Source organism: Rhincodon typus, chromosome 30 (genome assembly GCF_021869965.1).
Source record: "Rhincodon typus isolate 14 chromosome 30, sRhiTyp1.1, whole genome shotgun sequence".
Classification (NCBI taxonomy): Eukaryota; Metazoa; Chordata; class Chondrichthyes; order Orectolobiformes; family Rhincodontidae; genus Rhincodon; species Rhincodon typus.
The window spans coordinates 36467299-36477110 of NC_063361.1; the positions used below are offsets into that span (position 1 = coordinate 36467299).

At 46.5% G+C, this 9812-nt stretch overlaps 1 long non-coding RNA gene across 1 annotated transcript in view; it reads left to right on the forward strand.

Moving 5' to 3' along the window:
- LOC125486541 overlaps positions 1-9457 on the forward strand; it is a 14489-nt gene extending 5032 nt beyond the window's left edge. Inside the window, exons 3-4 of the long non-coding RNA XR_007265193.1 lie at positions 8698-8774; positions 9368-9457. This is a non-coding gene — a long non-coding RNA (uncharacterized LOC125486541). The remainder of the gene's footprint in view (positions 1-8697; positions 8775-9367) is intronic.
- Positions 9458-9812: the final 355 nt, after the last annotated feature.

Here is a 9812-nt window from a genome sequence, read left to right on the forward strand (position 1 = left end):
ACTGACCCTCCGACAGTGCAGCACTCCCTCAACACTGACCCTCCGACAGTGCGGCGCTACCTCAGCACTGACTCTCCGACAGTGCGGCGCTCCCTCAGCACTGACCCTCCGACAGTGCGGCGCTCCCTCAGCACTGACCCTCCGACAGTGCGGCGCTCCCTCAGCACTGACTCTCCGACAGTGCGGCGCTCCCTCAGCACTGACCCTCCAACAATACAACTCTCCTTCAGTACTGACCTTCTGACGCTGAAGTGCTGTGGGCCATCAACAGCAGCAGAATTGTACTCCAGCACCAGCTGTAACCTCATGGCCCGGCATATCCCCCACTCAACCATTACCATCAAACCAGGGGATCAACCCTGGTTCAATGGACAGTGCAGGAGGGCATGCCAGGAGCAGCACCAGGGATACCTGAAGATGAGGTGTCAACCTGGTGAAGCCACCAAACAGGACTACTTGCACACCAAACAGCGAAAGCAGCAAGGGATAGACAGAGCTAAGCGATCCCACAACCAACAGATCAGATCTAAGCTCTGCAGTCCTGCCACATCCAGTCTTGAATGGTGGTGGACAATTAAACAACTGGCTGGAGGAGGAGGTGGCTTCACCCTCCTGGGGCAATTAGGGATGGGCAATAAACGGTATCTTAATCAGCGATGGCTACATTCCATAAACAAATGAAGCAGTGGTGAGAATGTAGAAATATGAACCCAGGGAATGGTTGAGGTGGCCAGTAATAATTGAGGAGGAAATAGGAGGAGGATCACGTGGGAGATAAAAAGCAGCATGGAGCAGATAGTCAGAATGGCCTGTTGTGGATTGTAAATCCTGCATCATTCTGTGAATCTCAGAGATTTTAAACATTTTGGAGATTATCTTCTGTTCTTAGTATTTCAATCACAGGATTAAACATAAGGTCATGAGGCTGGGGCTGGGAATTTATTGTCAGTTGTGGATAAAACACTGAGCTCAGCACAGAATCTACGCAAGAAAGTCCCAGACAACACGTAGGGACGTCCATGAAACAGACTGACTGTATTACGCAAGGAAACCCACAGACCAAATAGACCTATACACTGACACACACAAACTGATACATGCACAAATTTAAAAAAAGAAATATGTTTCCTTTTCTCCTAGTTACTGGATGGAGGCAACAGCTTACAGTGATTGATGGGAGAAACAACTACCTTCCTTTAGACTTCAGATATTTTTACTACAGAGAGAGAGAGAGAGAGAGACAGAGCCCACAATCTAATTTTTTTTATCAGTCTGAAGAATTCTCCCCATATCATTTACACCCACGAGCTGTTTAGCTGCCAGGAACCAATCAGAGAGCTGTCCCCAGGCTGATAATTTGTGGCTGGTCTCAATTCCACAAACCAATCAGCTGCCAGGCCATTTACAAAGAGTTTCCCCCTTATGCTCACTCCCTCATTTACTCTCTCTCTCACACACACTCTTTCACTCACTCTCAATTACTCTCTCACTCACTCTCTCTCACCCACTCTCTCTCACTCAGTCTCTCACTCTCTCACTTATTCTCACTCAGTCTCTCACTCACTCTCATTTACTCTCACACACTCTCACACACTCTCAATCTCTCTCTATCTCTCTCTCTCACTCTCTCTCTCTCTCACTCTCTCTCACTCACTCTCTCTCTCACTCTCTCTCACACTCTCTCTCACCCACTCTCACCCACTCTCACCCACTCTCTCTCACTCAGTCTCTCACTCAGTCTCTCTCTCTCTCTCACTCTCTCTCACACAGTATCTGTGAGGATCTGTTCAGTACTAAATAAAAACCGAAAGAACTGCGGATGCTGTAAATCAGGAACAAAAACAAAGTTGCTGGTAAAGTTCAGCAGCTCTGACAGCATCTGTGAAGGAAAAAACAGAGTTAACGTTTTGTGTCCGGTGACCCTTCCTCAGAATTACTGTCATGTGTAGCTTATTGTGACTCCTAGATCCAGTATTTTCCCTCATTTTCATCTTCTCCTGTTTTATCTTTCTCTCCACTTTGCATTCACACTTTCTGTCTTCATGTTTTTATTTAATCTCTGGCAGAATTTAAAATAACAATTATGATAAAATGGCCAACTCCCATTCCCCAATCTATGTTTGTAAGTCCTAAAGTTCAATCTCATTTAATTATTAGTAACAGATTGATGATAATCCAAAAGTTGTGATTCTGGCTGACAGGGACAGTACTGCTGCTGGGAAAGAGAGATTGTGAGACATGGGGGATTAGGCTGCAAACGTTATCGCAGAAGGATGGTGTCTGTGCTGGCTTGCAGAAGGAGCACCTCACTATCCCCACCCCTGCAGCCTCCTCCTGGACCCCTGTACAATCTTCCTTTTCAGATAATCCAGTTCCACCATGAAAGCTCCACCACACTCTCAGGCAGCACAATTCAGACCCAAACCACCCGCTATGTTTAAATGTTTTTTCTTCATACCACCATGGCTTCTTTTGCCAATTACCTCAAATCCATGTGCTCTAATTCTCAATCCTTCCACCATTCGAATTAGTTTCTCTCCATCTCCTCTGTCCAGTCCCATCATGGGTTTGAGCATCTCCATTAAATCTCCTCCCCGCTTCTCCAGGGAAACCAGTCCGAACTTCTCCAATCTACCCACATCATTGACATTCCTCATTCCTGGAATCAGGTTCTTGTGGACATTTTCTGCACCTTCTTTAATTCTTTCGCAAAATTCCCAAAATGTGGTGCCCAGACTGGACACTGTACTCCAGCTGAGGCCAAATAGTGTTTTACTCAATTCAACATCACCCCCTTGATGTTGTACTCTACGACACTATTGACAAGACCAGAAACTGAACTGGACTAGCCATATTAATATTGTGGCTTAGACAATAGCTCAGAGGCGAGGAATACTGTGGTAACTCACTCCCTGACTCCCCAAAGCCTGTTCACCATCTGCAAGGCACAAGAGTGTGATGGAATATTCCCCACTTGCCTGGATGAGTGCAAACCCCAACAACACTCAAGAAGCTTGACACCATCCAGGCCAAAGCAGCCCGCTTGATTGGCACTGCATCCACAGCATCCACTTTCTCCACCACCGCAGTCGCAGCAGTGTGTACCATCTGCAAGATGTGTTGCAGTAATTCATTAAAGATCATTAGACAACACCTTCCAAGCCCATAACCAGTTCCAAGTAGGCAGCAGATAGGTGGGAACACCACCACCTGCAAGTTCCCCTCCAAGCCACTCACCATCTTGACTTGGAAATGTATCATCATTCCTTTAGTGTCACTGGGTCAAAATCCTGGAATTCCCTCCCTAAGGGACATTGTGGGTCTACCTACAGCACATGGACTGCAGTGGTTCAAGAAGGCAGCTCACCCGCACCTTCTCAAGGGGCAACTAGGGACGGGCAATATATGCTAGCCCAGTTAGTGAAACCATCCCATAAACGTAAAATAATGCTCCCTGAGTTTGCAGATGACATCAAAATAGGTGGTGTAGTGGACAGTGAAGGAGATTATCTCAGAGTACAATGGCATCTTGATCAGATGAGCCAATAGGCTGAAGAATGTCAGATGGAGTTTAATTCAGATAAATGTGAGCTGTTGCATTTTGGTAACAAAAGTCAGGGCAGGATTGATACAGTTAATGGTAGGGCCCTGGGGAGAGTTGCCAAACTAGGGGTGCAGGTGTATAGTTCCCTGGAAATGGAGTTGCAGGTAGACAGGGTGGTGAAGAAGGTGTTTGGTATACTTGCCTTTATTGGTCAGAATATTGAGTATAGAAATTGGGAGGTCATGTTGCGTCTGTACAGGACATTAGTGAGGCCACTTTTAGAATACTGAGTACAATTCTGGTCTCCCTGCTATAGGAAAGATGTTAAACTTGAGAGGTGCAGAAAAGATTTACAAGGATGTTGCAGGGACTGGAAAGTCTGAGTTACAGGGAGAGGCTGAATACCCTTGGTCTTTTTTCCCTGGAGCTGAGGGTTGACCTTATAGAGGTTTATAAAATCATGAGGGGCATGGATAGGGTAAGTAGCCAAGGTCTTTTCCCCCGGGTAGGGGAGTCTAAATCTAGAGGTAATAGGTTTAAGGTGAGAGGGGAAGAATTTAGAGGTAATGTTTTCATGTAGAGAGTGGTGTGTAATTGAAACGAGCTGCCAGGGAAATGGTGGAGGCTGGTACAGTTACATCATTTAAAAGGCACCTGGTTGGGCATATGAATAGGAAGGGTTTAGTGGGGTATATGCCAAATGCTGGCGAATGGGAGTAGGTCAGATTGGGATGACTGGTCGGCATGGATGAGTTGGACCGAAGGGTCTGTTTCCGTGCTGTATGACTCTATGACTCTGAATCTTTGACTGATACATTCACCGGACCCCTGTCCTGCAAGCCCTTTTTACAGTTTTGCCCTTTAATTTTCATTGTCTCACTGTATTCTTCCTACCAGAATGAATTATTTCACACTTGTCTGTATTAAATTTAATTTGCACTTGTCCATCCATTCTATTCACCTATCTGTATCCTCATGTAGTTCTGTACTATCATCCATCACAGTTCATAATGTTTCCAAATTTTATAATAGCTGCAGTTTATAAAATAGAGCCCTGCACACCAGGGTCTAGAATATTAATAGATAACATTACATATAATAAATAATTGGAAGGGCAAGTCTCCGAACACTAATCCTTGGAGAACTTTTAAAAAATTCTGTTTCTCAAAATGAGTCAAGTTGGATGCAGTGAGTTGTCTCTGAGGGTCACTTTGTCTGACTGTCGATATGTGGGGGACAGTTGCTGCTCTAGTCTTTCTGGGGTGTGCAGAGTTCTGACACATGCAGTTTCCCTGATTCGGAGTCTCTAGAACATGAGGCAGGAAGGCAACTGTTTCACAGCACACCGTGACGGTCATAAAACCCAACAGAATATCAGTCCCGTTCCAGTTTAATATTCTGTTCAATAGTTACAGAAAACAAACTATGTGATTTTGGGGAAATGATTAAAGATGATTAATACAAGGATTGGTACTGTATTTTTAAAGTTTCTTGAACTGTCTTGCTGTGTGCCTCTAGCGTTGTGCTTGTCTCAGTGGGTATTATTGGATGTGACGTGTGTGTATATAAAGCTGGCTGAGCCCCTGAGTGGATCTTTTAGTCGATGGATGGCAGGAACATCGAGAGATATTTACAAACCTGGGGCTCGGTCTGATTGAGCAGATTTAACTGCTTCCTGGAGCTACATTAATGGCATGTTGTACCAAGGCCTGTTTGAGGATTTATAAGTGAATATTCTAGGGGGGGCCAGCTGGGAATTCATAGGCAATGGATGTATGGAGCAGCGAAGACAACGGGAATAGTGTGGCGGACTGGGAAAGTGTCAGCGATGCTATTCAACATGACACTGTGGAAGGTACAAAGTGGGCCACGGGGGTGTTCAGTCACTGTCTCTTTGTTGGCCTTCCTCAGGGAAGCCATTTCCCTGCCTCTTATTGAATCTACAACAATTTGGGAACTTAGTGCGAGAAGTGAATTGTCAATATGAAGCACACTCCAGGCCAACTCCGAACCTCTGTTATTTTTTCATCAATGAACGTTTCCCTGAAATTCCCAGTTTAGGTGGGGGCGGGGGTTGTGATTGAAGATTGACGACAGTTTACTGGGTTCAAGGGGCCATTGCAACGGTCAGAGACTTGTCTTCAGTTTATTAACGGGTCTGGGTTGGAGGGGGAGGTGGAAGGATAAGGGGGCTGGTTGTGGAAGTGAGAGGAAATGGGGCAGGTTGCAAGACATGAGGCAGAGAGTGTGAGCCAGGGGCTGGGAGAGAAAGGAAGGGATACGGTGTGAGGGAGAATGTTGTTTTGTAGGTACTGTGATTTCAGTTGTATTCCCTGCTGTTCTTACGATCCTAGTCTGCATCTCAGCTATTTGTAATGAACAGGATGTTAATGAGCTATGCAGTGAGGGATTCTCACAGGAAACATCGATCTGAATAAGATTCAGGCAAACGATTTCTAACTGAAACCAACAAACTGTCTTCTGGGAGTGGTTCACGTCAATAGTATTGACACATTGAGGGGTGAAACTGGATAAACACAGAAAGGAGTGGAAGGAAATACTGATAGAGCGAGATGAATGACTCATGTGGAGACTATACACCAGCATGGCTCTGTCGGGCCGAATAGCCTGTTTTGAGTTTAGTTTGTGATTCTGTGTGAAATATTCCAAAGGTTTCGAACAGTTCTGATTTTCCCTATCATAACCACCACCCCCACCACCTCAATCACTACTTTCTTTGCACCTTCGTTTATTTCTCTCGGAGTCATAGAGTCATGTAGCATGGAATCAAACCCTTCGCCCAACTTGTCTATGCTGACCAGGTTTCCTAAACTAGAACTAGTCCTACTTGACTGTGTTTGGCCTATATCCCTCTAAACTTCTCGTATTGATATATCTCTCCAAATGGCTTTTAAATGTTGTAATTGTACCTGCTTTCTACCACTTCCTCTGGCAGTTCATTCCACATCTGAGCCATACTTGTGTGAAGACCATTGTCCCAATTGATCAGGATAACCTTCTTCACTACCATTTCCTGGCCTCTTCACCAAAGAGCCCCTGACCCTCATTGAGAGAGTGGTCAGTGTTCGGTGCTTTATCCACGATCCATGTGGGTAATCACAGTAAAACCTGAGCTTGCCCTATGCCCACAATCAAACAGATCCCATCATTCACCCCCTCACTCACAGGATGTGGGTGTCACTGGTTGGGTACAGCATTTATGGCCCATCCCTAGTTGCCCCCTTGAGAAGGTGGTGGTGAGCTGCCTTCTTGAACCACTGCAATCCATGTGCTGTGGATAGACCCACAATGCCCTTAGGGAGGGAATTCCATGATTTTGACCCAATGACATTGAAGCGATATTATTGAGGAGGACTTTATCATGTTCTATATCATGTTCTATATCAAGTTCAAATTCAACGTCTAGATTAATCCTGTGTCTTCTAACCAGCCACTTTTTTTTATTCTACTTTATTTCTCATCAGTAGTACCTTGTTTGAGGTGGAAATTCTGTCTGTTTCTTCCCGCATCCCCTTTTTATTGTTTCAGAAACATTGCAGTTGGCTGTGGTCCCTTCGCTGTGATGTGGCTGAGACCAGATTCAGAGATTAGCTCAGCCTGTTGCTAATAATTGGGGATCAGATGTGCCTCTGAGGAGTTAATGTGAAAACGTGGGGCAGAGTGAGGTGGTGAGGCAGCAAGGGGTTCGGGAATCGATGAGTTAAATCTGAGCTGTCAGTGCTGATTTTGCAAATCACCAGCAGACGCTCTGTGTGCAAATAAAGCCCAATTAATGGTACAAAGCGGTGACCTTGCGGGGAGAGCAAGGAGGCTGTTGTCTGTACTGCCAGGATATCCTGAGTGCACTAAACGTGTGGCTGCACACGTACGCTCAGAGCCCGGCCTGGAGTGGGGAGCAGCCCCTGAACTCTCTCAGTGTGTCAGCACAGCTCCCAATGGTGCTGACACTCTGTCCACTTTCCCTGCGCCTCCTGAGACCATAAACCCTCGCGGATAGAGAATTCCTCCTTAACTCCGTCCTTACCCCAAGACGGTGCCCCCGTGTTCTAGATTCTAGTTTTGTGTGAATCAAAGAGATCAGTCCTCATTCTTCTAAATGCCAGAAATTATTGGGCTCGGTTTTACTCAGCCTCTTATGATCAGTTAGCACCCTGAACCCCAGACCAGCTTGGTGAGCCCTGGTTACACCAGCTCCAAAAGCAGTCCTGTTCCTCAGGTACGGACACTACATGCACTTCACATCCAATAATACCCACTGAGACAAGCACAACACGAGAGGCACACAGCAAAACAGTTCAAGAAACTTTAAAAATACAATACCAATCCTTGTATTAATCATTTCCCCCAGATCGCAAAGTTTGTTTTCTGTAACTATTGAACAGGATATTAAGGGGCACTGGACCCGAAATGTTAACTCTGATTTGTTTCTTCACAGATGCTGCCAGACCTGCTGAGCTTTTCCAGCAACTTTGTTTTTGTTCGGGAATATTATACTAGAATGGGACTGATATTCTGAGATAACAGATTTCTTCTGAAGAAGGGTCTAGGCCTGAAACGTCAGCTTTCCTGCTCCTCTGATGCTGCTTGGCTTGCTGTGTTCATCCAGCTCTGCACCTTGATATCTCAGATTCTCCAGCATCTGCAGTTCCTACTATCTCGGGACTGATATTCTGTTGGGTTTTATGACGGTCACGGTGTGCTGTGAAACAGTTGCCTTCCTGCCTCATGTTCTAGAGACTCCGAATCAGGGAGTGTGTCAGAACTCTGCACACCCCAGAAAGACTAGGGCAGCAACTGTCCCCCACATATCGACAGTCAGACAAAGTGACCCTCAGAACCAGACACTGAGATGGCTCCTGGAGTCTCTGATCATTGTGAAGAGGGGCTAGGATGTTTGCTTGGCCCTGGATTGTGGGTCGGTGCCAGTGAGAGGTGTTTGAGAGTGAGGAAATGATGAGGTGGGGGTGGCGTGGGGGGGCAGAGCGGATTTCTAAGCAGCTCAACAACATTCCACAGTCTCTGAGGGGAACAAGTGTTGCAGTCGGGAGAGAATAGGAGCAGGGCAGCGCGGAATGTCAGTGAAGGGAGCTGGGGACTGCATTAAACACTGATCTGACTCCCTGTTTCCACAGTTCTCTGTGCGGAGAGGGTGGGCCAGGTGACAAAGACATACCGAGATATCGAGGCTGTCACCCACTTACTGGAGGAGGTGAGTCAGTGACACATCCCTGAATAAAAACAACTCCATTATTCTCACTGGAAGGAGAGTCAGGGATTGGAGAGCAGAGGTTTCACATCGACAGCAACATATTCCAGAACTAAACGGGACTGAATTTCACTCAGTCAGCTGCTGTGAACTGGTATGTGAAGCCACAGAGAGTGGTGGAGCCCAGTTCCATAATAACATTCACACGGAATTTGTTAAATGCATAAAAGGGGAAATGTGAAGGGCACTGACGGGAGAGCTAGGGTGGGGTAGGGGGAATTGGCTACTTCCTTCACAGAGCTAGCACAGACAGGAGGAGCCGCATGGCCTCATTCTGTAAGGTCCGACTCTCTGATGCTATTGATCTGTGAGGAATCTGATTGTAGCAACATCTGAGATGGGCCTGAGGACCGCCAGGCCTGGTCCGATGGGAGGTGGGGATGGGGGCGCAAAGCTGAATTAAAAGATGATGATTTTTGAACATTTGAGGAATTGAAATGTTGGAAAGAGTAGAGATCCTGATTGTAGGCGGAGTGTTGGGGTTGTTCTGTGGCTACGGTTTCTGACCCTAACCCAGTGACACTGTGTGATTGCAGAAAGAGCGGGATCTGGAGCTCGCCGCTCGGATTGGACAATCCCTGCTTAAACAGAACCGCATCCTGACAGAGAGTAATGAAAACCTGGAACAACAACTCCAACAGCTCACTGAGGAGGTAGGACTGAGGGTGAGGAGGGAGAGTGAGGGGGGTGATGAGCAGTGCTGTGGTTAGTGTCTGTCAGCATGACAGTCATCACCAGCAGGGAAATGTTGCTGGTCTGTCTCTCTCCCTCATTAAAAAGCTGTTGCCCAGTATTACCACTGTGTCCTGCCCCCCTTCACAGGGACGATACTGTCACCCACTCTGTAACACAGGACATCACATTCAGACTGACCGCTCAGTGCTGCCCTGAGTCCATGCACTACTGTCACTGGAACTGAGCTGGGCTGGGGATGTCCTTTCACTGTGGGTGTTATACATTTATAAAGGTGTCCTGGAAAGT